General features: G+C 38.9%; 1 protein-coding gene across 8 annotated transcripts in view; it reads left to right on the top strand.

The window, feature by feature from the left end:
- KLHL31 (kelch like family member 31) overlaps nucleotides 1-7,156 on the top strand; it is a 124,692-nt gene extending 117,536 nt beyond the window's left edge. For 7 of the 8 annotated variants that reach the window (XR_006597840.1, XR_006597839.1, XR_002157150.2 and 4 more), the window contains one exon: nucleotides 7,065-7,156. The gene's annotated coding sequence lies outside the window, so the exon portion shown is untranslated. Of the gene's footprint in view, nucleotides 1-3,091; nucleotides 3,169-7,064 lie in introns of all 8 variants that reach the window. The other variant, XR_002157152.2, reaches the window with a different exon arrangement.
- Nucleotides 7,157-13,489: the final 6,333 nt, after the last annotated feature.

Raw genomic sequence — 13,489 nt, 5'->3', positions numbered from 1 at the left:
GGAAACGACAGAAGAGACAGGAATGTATTGATCTTAAAAACTAAGAAATCCCTGGGGAGACTAAAGTCCATCATAAACCTTGGGTGAAGACACATGCAGAGGTGGAGTATCAGGTAAAGAGAGCCCGGCCACATTCTGCTCTGCCTTTCTCTGATCCTTTGGATCCCTGCCTATCTCAGGACCGCCTTGAGTCAGAAGGCAGCAACAATAGCCTCGTAAGGGTAAGGGGTGTGGGAGAGGCTCACTCACTCTCACACATCCTCAGCAAGCCTGCCTAAGGGATAGTAGATCACATGTGAGATCATGGTCTTCTCCCTTTTAATACTTTAGAGGAGGATTCTGGCCAGAGGAATGCTTGTTGAAGAACAGATGAGTGGTTAATCACAGTTCTGGTGTCCAGGGCTTTGTGCCTTGGGGCTCATCTTCTAACCACTCAAAATCACAAAAGAGCCGTAAACTGAGGCCTGAGCCTTGGTAATACAGCTTACAGCCTGAAATACCTGAGGTTAGAACCACTACAGAGCGAACACCACAAACTGAACAACATATATCGTATCAAGCAGAAAAACTGGAACAAGCAGAGTAAGAATGTAAAATAAGCACAACCAAAGTTAAGAAAAAGATATTGGTAATAAAGGGGCACCTAGGTGCCTCAGTCTGTTAAGCATCCAACTTCGGCTTATGTCCTGATCTTGTAGTTCGTAGGTTTGAGCCCCGCATCAGGTTCTGCACTGACAGCCCAGAGCCTGGAGGCTGCTCAGATTCTCTGTCTCCCTCTCTCTGCCTCTGCCTGCTTGCATTCTCTCTCAAAATAAATAAATAAACATTAAAAAAAAGATATTGGTAATATGAAGCAAGAAAAAGTCACAAAGAGATCCAAATGAAAAGTATATATATATATATATATATACATATATATATATATATCTTGAAAGAATATATATATCTTGAAAGAAAGAATAGTAGGTGGAATAAATAGCAAGCTGAACATAGCCACAGAATAAATTATAAAATTGCAAGAGCAGACTGAGGTAATCTCCCAGAAGGCAGAGAAAAAATGGGATAAGAGATAATTATAGAAATAAATATAGAGATAAAAGTAGACAAGCTGACATATGGAAAATAGGACTCCAAAAGGAGAAAAAAATAAAGGGAGGGAAAAATGTTAAAGGAAATAATAAAAATAAATATCCCTGAATTAAAGGGAGATGAAAGAACTCAAAGGCAAAGAATTGAGTGCCCAATAAGAAAAAGTAAGAACTCAGATACGGTCTTGGAAAATTTAAGCTCATGAAAGAGAAAGAGAAAATTCTGAGAACTTCCAGACAAAAAGAGCATATCTCCTACAAAGTTACAAAAATCAGACAGGCATCAGATTTTTTAACAGCAACACTGGATCCAAATATTTAAGGGTTTTCCAGACATCACTCTGTTACTGATTTCAAATTTAATTCCATTGTGGCCTGAAAACGCACTTTGTATGACTTGAATCCTTTTAAATTTATGGAGACTTGTCTTATGGCTCCAAATATGGTCTATCTTGAGCAGACACTTCACCAAAGAATATATATGGATGGCAAATAAGCACATGAAAAAGACGCTCAACACAATTAGTCATTAGGGAAATGCAAATTAAAACCATAATGAAATACCTCCAAACACTAACCATACCAAGTGTTGCCAAGAATTTGGAGGAACTAGAACTCCCCTATGCTTCTGGTTGGGTTGTGAAGTGGTTCAACAACTTTGAGAACTAGCTTGGCTGTTTCTTAAGAAGTTAAACATAAACCTACCATCTAACCAGACATTCCACTCCAACACGTTGTCCAAGGAAAAAGAAAGTTTACATTCATTCAAAGACTTGTACCTGAGGGGCGCCTGGGTGGCTCAGTCAGTGAAGCATTGGACTTTTGACTTTGGTTCAGGTCATGATCTTGTGGTTTGTGAGTTCCAGCCCCACATCAGGCTCTGCTGTGATAGCCAGGAGCCTGCTTGGGATTCTCTGCCTCCTCTTTCTCTGCCCCTTCCTCACTGATGTGCATGCACACCCATGCCCACTCTCACTCTCTCTAAAAAACAAATAAACTTAAAAAACATTGCTCTTTATAAATAACAACAACAACAACAGAGACTTGTACTTGAATGTTCCTAGCAAATTTACTGGCAATAGCCCAAACTGGAAACAATCTAAATGTCCATTAACAGGTAAATGGATAAGTAACTTGCGGCAGTTCATATAATGGAATACTAGTCAGCAATACAAAGGAATGAACTATTGATACATACAATAACATGAACAAGCTACAAACTAATAATGATAAACAAGACAAAATAAAAGAGTACATACTGTTTGACCCATTTATATAAAATTCTAGAAAGTGTAACTTATCTGTAGTGATAAGAAGCAGATCAGTGGTTGCCTAGAGATGGGGAAGAAAGGCAGGGAAGGGTGTGAGAGCATGATTACAAAAGAGCAAAAGAAAACTTTTGGAGGTGATAAATATGTTCATTATCTTCATTATGGTGGTGATTTCACAACTGTATGCATATACTAAAACTTATCAAAATGTACACTTTAAATATGTATAGTTTGTCGTATGCCAGTGATACAGTGACAAAGTTGTTAACTGAAAAAGTTGTCAAAAAAAAATTTTTTTGTCTGAAATAGATGAAATGCAGGTCCCCATTTTTTATTCAAAAAATAAACAGAGAAAAATTTAAAAATACAAATATATATATATATATATACACACACACATATATATACATATATATGTATATATATATATACACACACACATATATATATACATATATATATATATATATATATATATATATATATATATATATATATAGTTTGTTTAATAATGTAGAACTCAAACTCCAGATGCTAACAACACAGTGGTGGAGAGAAGCCAGAGGGATAGGAAATGATGTGTATCAGTTGGAGTCCAGGCAAGAGGCAGAAACACACAGCCATGGTTGACAGAGAGGATTTAGCATAATTAAGGAATAGCTAGCCAGGTTTTAAAGAACCGAAAAATTTAAAGGGAAACATTACCAGCACACCAGCCCTCCTTTCTTCCAGTAGAAGCAGTCTGTTCCAGTGGCAACAGTTGATTCCAGTTTGCCATGTTCTGACATTCATGCAGCAGAAGAACTGTGGTAAGTTGGGTATTAAAATTGAATGGTATTTCATTTTGCATATAATCCAGATGGGTGAAGTCAAGACTTGCTTTTTGACACCAGTATGTACCTCACACTATATTTTGCCAGTTCTAAGATGCCATTAGTTGTCAGCTGCGCCATCGATTTAAATAAGTTTTCTTTTTTTCTTGGAAAAATACTTTTTTAACCCTACCTATAACATCGATCATATACAATGTGTAATAGGTCAACTTATAAGATATCAGAAAGCTTATTGTATATAAGTTTGGCTTAAACACACCTTTCATGAATAATTGAGACAAAAGCTTATGTAGTTCCCTATTAGGGTTATCGGAAATTACTAACCGCCCTATCTCACTTCTGTGACCTCGCCTGCTTACTAAACAGATAACTTAGGATGCAAAACGCTCCACCACCCCCTCTACCAAGATCTGGCCTAGGCAAGACCAACATGTAAAAAGTCACTTACTCACTGCCCTACAGCATCTCAGGTGTCTAACTATGATTGGTCATTTTAAACCCTCTTAGGACAAAGACCTTTAAATTGATAGGTTCCCGCCAAAACTAACGTCTTTATGTCACAATATAATTGGCTACCATGAAATGTTGTAAATTGTAATTGGTTAACTAAATAACGACGTATTCTGACTTGCTAAAATCCATATAAGCTCACTGCTACCTTTGTTCAGGGCCGTTCTCTGCACTTTTCTCCTTAAGATCAGGAGATCAGGTTTGGCCTGGCCGTGAATAAAATCTTGCCTCACTTCTGTTCGGAGTCTCGTGGTTTTTTCAACAGCACCCTGTTTCAAATGATTATAAAATAAATCTTGAACTCAGAAATCATAAATTATAAAAAATAAGAATCAGAACTGAGGAAATTTGTTATTTATACTATTTAACAAACTTTCCTGTTACTCAGCAAGTAAATGCTTTTAATGCTTTGATGATGGTGAGATTCTTTACAAACATTACTTTTACATTTTGAAATAAACATGTATGGTTTTGCACAAAGTCGTTGCGTAGAGGGAAGGATGGATTGTAAAAGATTTTGATTAAGTCTTTCCCACTAATTAAGATAACTTTTTTTTTTAACGTAAGCTATTTAAGCAGTAACTTTCAATAGAAAACAAGGCGAATAATTTATATCCCAAAAAGGGGGAAAATACATATTTTATTATATACTTTCTAAAAGCTTTCAAAGTGTTTTATTTGGTCACCATTAAAGGTTGCTAAAATTTCATCACTTTATTCTCTATGAAAATGTAGGTGTATCCTAAATAAGTATTTAAGTAACATTATACTGGGCACAAAACACTATGTGCTTACCTAAGACTTAAAAATGAGAGGTAATGAGAGGTAGCCCACAAATTGTAGAATGTTAATATTAAAACAGACCTATTAAAAAATTTTTTTTCAACGTTTTTTATTTATTTTTGGGACAGAGAGAGACAGAGCATGAACGGGGGAGGGGCAGAGAGAGAGGGAGACACAGAATCGGAAACAGGCTCCAGGCTCTGAGCCATCAGCCCAGAGCCTGACGCGGGGCTCGAACTCACGGACCGCGAGATCGTGACCCGGCTGAGGTCGGACGCTTAACCGACTGCGCCACCCAGGCGCCCCAAAACAGACCTATTAAATGGAGAGAATAGAATTTCTGTTACGTGTATAGAAAGGAGTAAACTTTGATTACTTGGGGGATATGAGGAAAAAAAAAATCCCTTCACAACACAATAGTTATTTTATCTGTAAAAATGGTGATTATCATGGTTTATTCCAGGAGATACAAAGACAATAATCGTTTCTGAAAATGTGTAATTACGTCTTAGTAGAAATACTTGCCACCAGCTGCAATTTACTTTTAAAAGTTATAGATTGTACCTGGATGGCTCAGTTGGTTAAGTGTCCGACTTCAGCCTAGGTCATAACCTTGCTGATCCGGAGTTCCCGAGTTGAAGCCTCGAATCAGGCTCTGTGCTGACAGCTCAGAGCCTGGAGCCTGCTTCAGGTTCTGTGTCTCCCTCTTTCTCTCTCTGCCCCGCCCGCACTTGTGCTCTCTCTCAAAAATAAACATTTAAAATAAATAAATAAAAATAAATAAATAAAAGCTGTAGGAAAAGTTTGTGTGTGTAATAAAAGTAAAAGTATTCCCTACTATTTCCTGTAACTTTCATCAGAGGTTAATAATTTTATTACTCTGAAATCCTCAACAATACAAGTATTTCAGTATTCAGTTGATAAACATGTTGTTTTAAATGTCACTTTCCCAGAGAGGCCTTTCCTGAAACAGCCACCCCCTGACCCATCTAAACTATGTCCTCCTCCCCTTATCCTCTGTCATGACACTCTTTTACTGTCGTAAAGCACAATAATTTTAAATTATGCATTAATTCATATGGCTCTTTATTTAACACCAGTCTCTTCCTACCCAGTATGGCTGTAAACTGTGAAGGAACTACCATGCCTTTTGCTCACCTTTTTGTTCAAGCACCTAGCACCATACCTGGCACCTAGTAGGCACTTAATAAATATTCATTAGATCTATTCATATTTCCTCAGTACCCTTACTTTATTACTCTACCTGCCTCTTTTTAGTGAACCCTCACCCTTCCCAGCTCCTCTGTTAATCCCCGCAAAGTAGTCCCTGACTACCGGAACTAGACCATCACTGAGAAGCAGGAAACTGATGCGGAAACTGAAGCAACCAGATGGATGCCATCACCACAAGAAATGAGGAGGAAATGCCCACACTCTCCAGAAATGCTACAGCAAATGGGGAAGGGCTGGGGAAAGAAAGGTCCCTGACCTCAGTGTCCTCAGAACTAACAGCTGACTTTGCAGGAGGTCCCTGGGCCTGGGACCTCTGTTCTCCTACGGAATTGGGGAAGAGCAGGTGGCAGAGGGATGCCTAGAGAACTGAAAGGGAGAAGCGAGGTGGTGAACACCTGGATTTGAATTTAGATTCTGCCATTTACTAGCTATGTCACTTTACAAGTAGGCTTAAATCCTCAAATTTTTCAACTGGAGATACTGTTGCCCACCTCATATTGTTACAATTAAATGTTACAATTAAGGACACTTAAGAGTGTGCACGTAGTGACCAACCCACACTATGGCCTCCGTCAATGGAATGCAGCCTCCATAATTATCTGATCCTGGCCTTGAGTTGGATGAATCAGCTGCCTTGATCTTTTCCTGTTTTGTAGAATGAATCATCGACCAAATTTCTTCCCAAACAATAAGGTATCATATCTTAAATATGTAAAGCTATAGTGTGTTTTTTTTTTTTAATTTTATTTTACCATAGGCCATTGAAGAGACATTGTTCTGTTCCTACCATACCCTCATACACTCAGCTTGAGTATTGGACACTCTGCACGCTTTTCTCACAAGATAAAAGATGTCCATCTTACTGTCTATGCTTTGGGGCCTGAGTCCATCTGGAAGGCCACTTGCAAAACCTCCAACACAGTTTTAGATGGTGAATGGGCCTTTGCCTCTTATTAATAGTACCTATAGAGAATATTCTTCGATAGAGAATTTTTTCAAAGCACTTTCATATATGTTATGTTGTTTACCCTCACAATGATGATGAACCAGGGCTGGAATTATGATCATTTCCACCAGTTTCTTCTCTTACTTTTTTTTTTTTTTATGTTTATTTATTTATTTTTTTGAGAGAGAGACAGAGAGCATGAGCGGGAGAGAGGCAGAGAGAAAGAGGAGACAGAGAAAATCCCAAGCAGGCTCCACGCTCAGCGCAGAGCCCGGCACAGGGCTCATCCCGTGACTGGTGAGATCATGACCTGAGCAGAAATCAAGAGTCGGAGGCTTAACCGAATGAGCCACCCAGGCACCCCCTCTTACTTTTTTTTCTTAATCTTTCTTTCTTCCAGAACCCAGGTGAAGAAATTAATTTATCTGCCCAAAGTAATATCACTATCACATGAATATTTGAAGGAATGAGTGAATGAATCATAATGAGCCGGTACGTCAGGAATCTAAGACACTAACCCATGCTGTTCCTGTTTTCTTTCCTTTCCTTCTTATTATCGTTTTCTTCTTTCTTTCATTTTTCCCTCTGTTCTTTCTTCCTCTCTCCCATTTTCTGGTAACTTCTCATAATCTGCATCAGTTTTTGTGTCCTTCCCCTGGGACTCGGGAATGCAATAGTAATGACATTAATGAACTACAAGCCTCAGAGAAAATGAAACATAATAGCCATTGTTTTTTATTATTTCTGCAGTGTCCTAAGTACAATTAAAAGAAAGCTGGCTTTTATCAATAATGCAACAACACATTAGCTGAACTGAGCTGGTAACAGACTTTAAATGTTCAAGTAAATATTTGCTGGCTTACGTTGGCATGTTTTTGCCTTTTAAACAAACTACCATATAATCATCTGAATATAAAACAGTCAAAACTGTATAAACTAGCCATAACTTGAAAACTAAAACTTGGAAACCTCAAGTCATGTTATTTTAGTTAAAAAGCGATGACCCTGAATCTCCTTTTTTACATCTAGAATTTTTTTTAAAGATTTTATTTTTTTTAAGTAAGCTCTACATCCAACATGGGGCTCAAGTTTACAACCCTGAGATCAAGAGTCAGGTGCTCTACTGACTGAGCCAGCCATGTGCCCCCCCCCCCATCTAGAAAAATTTTGAATAGATAAAAGAGAGAAAACTCTTATTGAGGATGCCATCTTCAAGCAGAATTTATATTGTTTTCTTACAAGGACAAAAATAGGATTCATAAGCCACTTTGGGTGTAATATACTGAGTATGGATTAGATTATTTATATCTTACAAATCTGGCATCATCAAATGTACCAAATTTCTGAAAAATGTGATTATTTGCACTTTTCCTCTTTAGCTTTAAATACTAAAGCATTCCACCATCTGCGCTAGGAACTTTTTATCAATATGGTCTGCCTGCAGAATAGGATTGTGTAATGTTAGCAAAGGTATGCTATCAATTATCATTTTCATCCCCAAGTAACGTTTGAAAAAATAAAACCCTAATCATGTAACAAGTCCAGTCAGTTTAACGTCAAATCAAATATTCCTTGACATTTTGACACAATTTTGACTTACTGAATAAATCCCGTTATAAATCTCTCATAAACCCTTCAGATTTTACATACTGTTTTAAATATTATGCTTCTAAGGTCTGTAGATTCATAACAGAAACCAGAGACTATCAAAGGTTAACTAAAGCATCTATCTTTCAATAGCATTCCTCACTGATTACCTCATTTTGAAATCATCTAAGAAGTAAGCTGTATGCCCTACCTGAAGATAAAGGGGGAAAAATTCTTCAACTGAGAGATTTTATCCCCAGCCTGAGCAAAGGGAAATTCTCCAGGGCTGGTGTCTTTTTCAGGGTACAAATCACAGCACTCATAGCTAAATCATTAGCAGAACTAACCAGTCTGACACACATAAATCATCACAAAAACAATAGGTGCTCTTTATTATTTTCTTCATAATGACACCTAAAATTACTGAGTTTATATTCTTGTTTATTGTCCGTCTTCTCACTCTAGAAAGAAAGCTCCATGAAAACAGAAATGTTGCTCTTCCCTTTCACCCAGTATCTTCGGCACCAAGAACAGGACCCGTGCAGAGTGGGTACGTAGTACATATTTGTTAAATAAACACAAATTTAGTTCAACTGGCAGAGAATTGCCTTAGTTGTATAATCACAGAACTTTATATATTGTCCAAACTTCCAAAAGTTCTTTGTAGCCCAGATCAACACTGGTACTAATTTCACAGCTAGTTTATGGACATATTTCATCTGTGTTCTTAAGTATTAGAAGACATCTGTAAAAAACTGTCTTAGTTATTTGAAAACTAGAAGATAGTGCCTAACTCTAACTTCAATAATAATACTATCTTCAAGGACACGTTCTCACATTCAAGGTTTTAGCTGTTTTTATGACCATTGCAATCTAATTACAACTTAGAAAACCTAGTGAATTTCCCCATCACACATTCCCTCAACTACAGGACTGTGCCCCTGACCTTGCTGAGGGCAAGGTGAACCCTGATTAGTTCCCTGTATGTGGAAACGATTCAGTATAAGTATAAGAGAAATGTTCATTCGTTCACCCCTCAACTCCCCATTTCTTCTGCCAAAGCACATCGCAGGCCATAAAGGCCTATTCAAAATTTAAGTGTTACTGTTGATACATATGATTGAGTTTTGTTTTCAGCAGTGAGAGGGAAAGTGGAATGAATTTGGACTCTGAAGGCAAAGAGACCTGGAATCAAATCCAAGTTCTGCTGTTTACTTGCTATTTACAAGTCTCTGGCTAGCCTTTGAGTGTGCTTCCTAATCTGTGAGCCTCCACTTCCTCCTCTGTAAAATGGGCTAACACCTCATAGAAATCTTCCCGAACCTTTTTCACAACATTACACACCTTGAAACTGAGAATGTTTTTACTGTAAAGAATGTTGCTGTCCACAGTGAGATGTGACCAGACCAGAAGGCTCTGGCCACCCAAATCAGGTCCTGCTTTGCCATTGCAAAGGCTGAAGGGAATGTCATTTTGGTATCCCATTGCTAGTTAGGGCACATTAGTATTCCAAACCATGCTTTTTGGGAAGCTCTGCCTTGTTTTGCAGGGGGGTGTGGGTGGGGGGATAAATGTGAATCTTCCTGATCACTAGTTCCCCTTCCTCCTCTAGATCAAGGACAAGCAAAACAATGTGTTTATCTCGTGCCCATCTCCCTGGCTGAACACTCCTCTGAAGGTGACCGTTGGACTGTGCCAGAGCAGAGCTGTCCACACCAAGTGATGCTTCATAGCAACTCTGTCTTTGGTGAACTTACTGGCATCCCCTTATATATAAGCTGTGGCCTGATAACCTTTTTTTTTTTAATTTTTTTTTCAACGTTTATTTATTTTTGGGACAGAGAGAGACAGATCATGAATGGGGGAGGGGCAGAGAGAGAGAGAGGGAGACACAGAATTGGAAACAGGCTCCAGGCTCTGAGCCATCAGCCCAGAGCCTGACGCAGGGCTCGAACTCCCAGACCGCGAGATCGTGACCTGGCTGAAGTCGGACGCTTAACCGACTGCGCCACCCAGGCGCCCCTGTGGCCTGATAACCTTAAGCATAGCTCCATAACGTTCCTACCCAAGGCCACGGAGTCGACTGCTGACTAGCAAGCTGTTCTCTACTTTGTACAGGTGTCTATTTGGGGAGGGAGAAGGTAGCAGAGCCAGTGAAGGTTTGCTTAAACTATTCTTACAGCGAAAACACTGGCTGTCATCACAAAATATTAAAAATTAAAGTGCCAGAGACGGTTTTTAGTGGCCCTGGCTTTTACAGGTGCTGAGCTTTTGAGTAATAGGGGAGTGTCTTTCCAGGAAACTGCAACCTTTTACCATTGCAACAGCGGAAAACATCTGTGGCAGGAAGATATTTTCTGAGCTTACTGCTACTTGAACGTAGTGATGTTGTGTCTCCTAAAATTCCTACCTTGCCTTAATTGATGAAAAAGAAGTACCATTCAGTGAGCCTCCCCGTCCCCACTATATGTGTCAGATATTCCGCATGTTATTTTCAGTCTTTACAAGCACTCATCAAAGTATCGCTTTCCCCCATTATACAAATGATGAAACTCAAGCACAGGAGTTTGCCCAAGGTCACGGAGCTAGAGGGGCCAGAGCTGGGATTCCAAATCAGTTCTAACACTCAAGCCAAGACTTTTCTGGTATGCCATATTCTCTGTCCAGTAGTAACAGAGCTTCTAAGACCTAATGAGTTTTTATTCTTTAAAACTGAATTTTTAAAAAATGTAAGCAGGGCACTAAGAACTCTGCAGTTTAATATTAATATTGGTGGGGCATCTGTGTGGCTCTGTTGGTTGAGCATCTGACTTTGGCTGAGGTCGTGATCTCATGGTTCGTGAGTTCAAGCCCCACACAGAGCTCTGCTCTGACAGCACCAGGCCTGCTTTGGATTCTCTCTCTCTCCCTCTCTGCCACCTCCCTGTTCATGGGCATGCACATGTGCATGTTTCTGTCTCTCTCTCTCTCACAAATAAACATTAAAAAATTTTAATATTGATATTGATATATTACTGGTCTCACATGGACAAGAACTAAGACTAGGAGAGTAGACCAGGGCTAGATCAGGAAGTGGCCACAAGGAAAAGAGAAACAAGATAAAGAAGTGGCCTTACTCCCTCTTATCATGGGCCCCATCAACACACTGGAGACTAGTGGTATATTCAATAGCTACATATAAACATTTATTTATTTTTGAGAAACAGAGTGTGAGTGGATGAGGGGCAGAGAGAGAAGACACAGAATCCGAAAGTAGGTTCCATGCTCTGTCATTACAGAGCCCGATGGATGCGGGGCTCGAACCCACAAACCGTGAGATCATGACCTGAGCTGCTTAACCCACCGAGCCACCCAGGTGCCCGTCACAAATGTTTAAAGAAAGGCACCCATGTAATATTTAGAGTTAATCCTAATACATGTAGACCAAGGTTTCTCAACCTTCACACTGTTGACATTTTGAGTTGAATAGTTCTTTGTGTGGGGCTCTCCCGTGCATTGTAGGATAGGCAGTTTTTCGATGAGTTGATTTTTCCCTTCAAAATAACTATTAAATAACAAAGTACTAAAATAAGCAGCAGCAGGGGGTATCGTGTGTGAAAAATACCTCCCGGAAGTACAATTATGTTATTCCTTTGTTTTTGTTTTTGCTTTTTGGACATGTCTTATTGAAGCAAAATTGCTTGCTATCCAGTATAGTTGCCTTTCCACGTAGGTGTAATTATGATTGGCACTTTTTCACATTTCATCATCCACAAATTGCTGTGTGCCAAAGGTCAATTATTTGGTGTTATCTAATCTAGAATGAAGCTTACATCTATGTGAATAAAGGTGAGTGCAATGGGAAGAAAAAATAGGAATCTTCAAAAACATAAATACATGCCTTAAAGACCTTACTCATATTTGACAGTGGGCCTCCTTTGACAATAATAATTACCCATGCCAGCCACTGTGAAAGTTTATACCACATGTGACAAGTACGGTTTTTTAGTTTTGTTTTCAAATGCAAGGTCACCTAATGTAGAACAATAGCTAGAAAAGTTGGAATAAAAACAATTGGATAACATCACCTGTCTCCAATTTTAGGATGAAGGAAATTGACTTCCAGTAAGGGATTAGCCTATTGCTTTCTCCTTTTCATCTTCCTGGATCATCCCTCAGTACCAATTGCTCAAATTGTCTTTTACATTCGTCACTTAAAGCTAACTACCTGAGATCAGATGCCAGTGAGATTTGCTTTAAATTAATGGGAGGGGGTGAATACCTGAGATGAGATTAGCTATGTGGTGGTACTGAAGATGGGTAATAGGTACATTACACTATGTCCTCTGTACTTTTCTGCTTGCTCGGAAATGTCTGCAATAAAAAATTGTGTTTCTTTAACCATACTCCAGTGAAGAGAGTGAATCTACTAGGCTGAGCTATTACCTTCCCTGTCCCAACACATCAATCTTGGCCTCCTTATCTGCTTCCCTAGCATCTGATAAGATCGTGATACTGTTATGAAAAACCTCACCATTTCACATGTGTCCTGGATTCCATCATGTCTCCTGAGAGATCTTCTAAAGGCATCCTCTCTCATTCCCACATCTTTAATTTCACCCCATTGACTCCTATCCATCTTCTTTACATTCAAGCTTCCTCATCTTAATATAGGCCTCACTTGAGGGAGCAAACCTTTTGTGACTATATGAAAATAAGCACATTTTTATTTTTGAAAAATCCGTATGAACTAAAAGTCGGCTTTAAAAATCAAGTTGACGGTGGTTCAGTGTTTTGACGACTTAGAATGACAGTAACATATCTCAGCAACATGTGTTAGAAATACTACACAATACAAAAAAAAAATGCACTTTTTCAACTAACTTAGTGGTATTGACATCAGAGAATGTTTAGGCTGGCAGAGAAACCTCAGGTGAAGAAGGAAGTGTCCCTGATGATAACAAACACAACTTTGCTTAGAAGGACTGGGCATGCTCCCCTGAGCCAGGGTGAAGACCACAGTCTTTTAGGCACTGCTCTTCTGTGATAAAGCCCTGAGGTATTACTTCAATGTAGTCAAATTCCAAGTACAATGCGATGGTAGGGAAAAAATCCTTTATGCATCTTTTGCATTTTGTACTGTATGCACTTGAGTTGAGAAACAACTAGTTGTTTCTACCAATAATTAAAACACAAAGCAAGAAAATCTTAAACACCTCACCGTCAGAACAGAGGTTTTTGGGGGGGAAAGGGAATGTC

Source organism: Felis catus, chromosome B2 (genome assembly GCF_018350175.1).
Source record: "Felis catus isolate Fca126 chromosome B2, F.catus_Fca126_mat1.0, whole genome shotgun sequence".
Taxonomy (NCBI): domain Eukaryota; kingdom Metazoa; phylum Chordata; class Mammalia; order Carnivora; family Felidae; genus Felis; species Felis catus.
This window is presented reverse-complemented; position numbering and strand designations above follow the sequence as displayed.